Below are 3,729 nucleotides of genomic sequence, written 5' to 3' on the forward strand. Positions count from 1 at the left end.
GAAACCCACATGTGGTTGAAATGACCTTGGCTGAAAAATCCCATTATGCCATTGACACTAGAACATTGAGTTTAGTTTGGTTACATCATTCCTTTGCATATACGGGATTCTAAATAAATTATGAGGGCTTGACAAAAACATGTAAGATTGTTCAAGTTTTATCTATCATCTGATATATTTGCAATCGCAAAAGTAGAGTTGCGATTGTGGTACTCTTGGCAGAGAAAGTGGTTTGATAGGAAAAAGAAGTATTACGAGTGCAATATCTAATTATGATGTCATGAATTGGGATCAAAGGTCTGAGTCCATGATAAGGAGATCAGAGTACTTGTTATAGGTATTAATAGACACCAAATATCGTGAATTCAACCATTTCTCACCCTTTTCTTGAGATCATAAACCCTAAATAGTGTGATACATAAAATTAAAGCTTGTTGGCGATTGGGAAACTAGATTAAAATTTATTTTTATGATTATCTTTCAATTTTAGGTAAGAATTCACTCTTTTCTTGGTGGATTTTATTCATTTCTTGGTCAAAACCCCAAAATCTTTTGGGATTAATTTTAGCCCTAATTTAGTTTGGTTACATACATTTTTAGGATAATAATTCTTTTAGCTTGTAAGAATATTAGGTTGGTTTCAGAAACGTCATTTCCATAAATGAGACACATAAGATGTTTTTAGGCAATTTTGATAACGTAGCTCAATGGATCAATATGGTTATCATCATTTTTATATTGATTAGTAGAATGTGTTTATGATAGCATGGAATCTTGAGGAGGCTTCTCAAAAGGGAAAATGGTGGTTTAATGGATTGTTGAGTTTCTTCAGTGTTGAGGTAGACTAGGTTTATCCTTTTTATATTGTTTTATTTCATAGTAATCTTATGGTATTGTATTATATTTTTGATGGATTTTAGTTGTTTGACTGATGAATTGTAAGACTTGGGTTAGTTTGACCATCTAGGCTAATTTAAAATCATTTAGTTAAAACACTTAGCTTATTTTTTTATGCTTTAGTTGAATTAGTCTTCATGTCTCATGTTTAGAATGATAATCCTTAGATCACCCAAGTTAGATAAAAGTGTGTCAGATACTCATGGGCATTATTTGCTTACACTAATGAAGGTTTCTTTAGTTACCATTAGATTTAGTTAAAGTGTTTGAGTAAAATCTCTACCTTAGGGCTAATTGTGGTTGCTATACATCTAATTGTGGATTTAGATACCTTATCCTAGTTCGGGCTATAATTTGACTTAGAATGTATTTTGGAGATTTAGAAGTGGGCTCTTAAACCCACCTTAAGCAATGATCAATGATAGTTCTCTTGCAACCCTTATATGCCTATTGAATACCTAGACAATGCCCTTTTGAGGCAATATAAAGGAACCATAATAATTGATTATAGTAATAGTAACATTGTACGTAATTATCATGGACTAATTGATTAGATTATGGTTATCCTATGATGAGATATGGAGCATGTTATGGTAATTTAGTGAAAATGCTATCGATTTCTCTACGAAAGCGTTATAATTCATACTTTGATAACTATCAATTATTTAAATGATATGCTAATGATAAGCCATTAAATATGCTATTGATAAGTTATTTCTTATGATATTGCTTATGATTATGATCATGCTAAGAAATTAAGTTAGTAATCTAGCTAGAAAATACTCTTATTGATTATATTGGCAATTGTGACATGACTTGTGTTAGAAGTCATGCTTATTTATTATATGGGAATTTAAGAAATTAATTATAAATGAAATCCTGATGCTTGATTATATGATCATATATGTTAATGATATTTCCACCTACTATCATGATGTGGCTACTGGTTGGAGTTAAACTAAGGAGTCATAAGTTGGACAGTGTGTGGTGTCCAATTCTTTGTCTTAGTAATGACTCATTGGTAAGAGTCATATGATGTTTTGACGACTCAATGGATTGACTCATTTCCACTTGCAAACTTTTATAACTTTTAAGCTGAGGGTATTTTGGATATTTCCCACTCAAGGACCTTAAGACCCCATATGTTATAACACTTTTTGGTTATTAATTTTACACTTTGGCAGATCAAATACTGTTTAAAATATCTCTAAAACCTCTCAAGAAAGATTGGGCTTGTGTTTCTTCACAGTGGTCATCTAAGGGCTTAAGGATCAAAATCTCTTTGTGAATCTTCGTAATTCAGGCATGTGATTCTTCCTTCATTGTTAGTTTACTAAAATCATATATTTAGAGCATTGTTCATGAGTTTTAAATGGTTGTTTTGAAAACCATGGTTGAGGGTTTGATTGCATAATGTTGAGTTTGTTTACTCATGGTTTAAACCATGATTATATATGTTTTTATAATGGTTTTTCACATGTGGCTGCATGAGAATTGTGTTTAAACAAATGGGTCATGTGTAGCCCTAAATTTTTTGGTTTTTGGCTTTGATAATGGTATGCCCTCAACTCTTTGTGAAATTGTCAATGAGAATGATTGTGTCACAAGTTTAAATTGTGTTTTGAACAAATTCTTGGTATAAGAATGTTAATGATGGATAAATGGATTTGCAGATGCCTTGATGACCATAAATTGGATAGAATTCTATTTTGACCTAACGAATTCGTTTAAGAATGGTAATGATTGATAAAAGGTTTATGAAGGCTTTTTTATCCATAAATTAATTTGAAATACTTACATGTTAGAGCTCTAACCACTAATTGTCTCCGGATGCTGTATCTCTATGCGATGCACAAAGATGAACTTCTTATACTTTTTATGTTTGGCGATCAGGTGCTCATGATAGTTCATGAGTTGAAATTTCACTAGTGATCTTCCATACCTTGGAAGGCTTAATTTCATGGTCATTATTTCCTATGTCGTAGACCTGGTTTATATTTAGTTTTGGCTATTATAGGGGGCTTGACCTGACATCTCATTGATTTTGGTTTTGTAGAGGCTTGTTAAATCACTGTGGACCTGGGTGGTTGGTTGATTATGTTTTAGTTTGGTAAATTATTTTGGCGAAGGACGATCTTTCGATTAGCGGTGATTGGAATAGATATATAATAAATTGTCATTAGTTGCATTATATGCTATCTTGTTATATATTCGTAATTCAATCAACACATAAGGTTTTTGTTCTAATTAGGTAAAGTGAAGGGGTGATCTTCGGTCCTATAGGACTTAATATACCCGTCGCAGCTAGGTCCTAGTTTGGAAATGATTAATTGATGATAAATTATGGAATGATGGTTATATAATGATTTGGTTATTTATAAGTGATTATTAATTTATTTACTCTATATTTGATTGTACCATCTAGGCATATGAGAGTCTGCTATGTGTTATTTACTTTTAACACCAATTTGCATATAGGAGCTAATGTTGTAGTTTGTGATTGCTTGTGTGATGCCTTGTGATGTGTTGTTATTTGAGTTTATTCACTTATACTACACAAAAATGTTGGCATGTTCTTATGCCTTGCCTTATATTGTTATTATGATTAAATTACTTGTTATGTACAACAGTATTGCAGATGATTCATGTTTGTTTTGGTATCTTGACTTATATTAAATTATCTTGCATTTTATCATAATTATATCATGATTTAGCTCAGACGTTTGATGATGCCAACTGATTACCTGTTATTTTAATACTCATACTACACTTTTGTACCTTTTTGGTGCATATCCGAATTCTGGCTATAGCTGTTGATCATTTATCATACTG

Source organism: Capsicum annuum, unplaced genomic scaffold (assembly GCF_002878395.1).
Source record: "Capsicum annuum cultivar UCD-10X-F1 unplaced genomic scaffold, UCD10Xv1.1 ctg3900, whole genome shotgun sequence".
Classification (NCBI taxonomy): domain Eukaryota; kingdom Viridiplantae; phylum Streptophyta; class Magnoliopsida; order Solanales; family Solanaceae; genus Capsicum; species Capsicum annuum.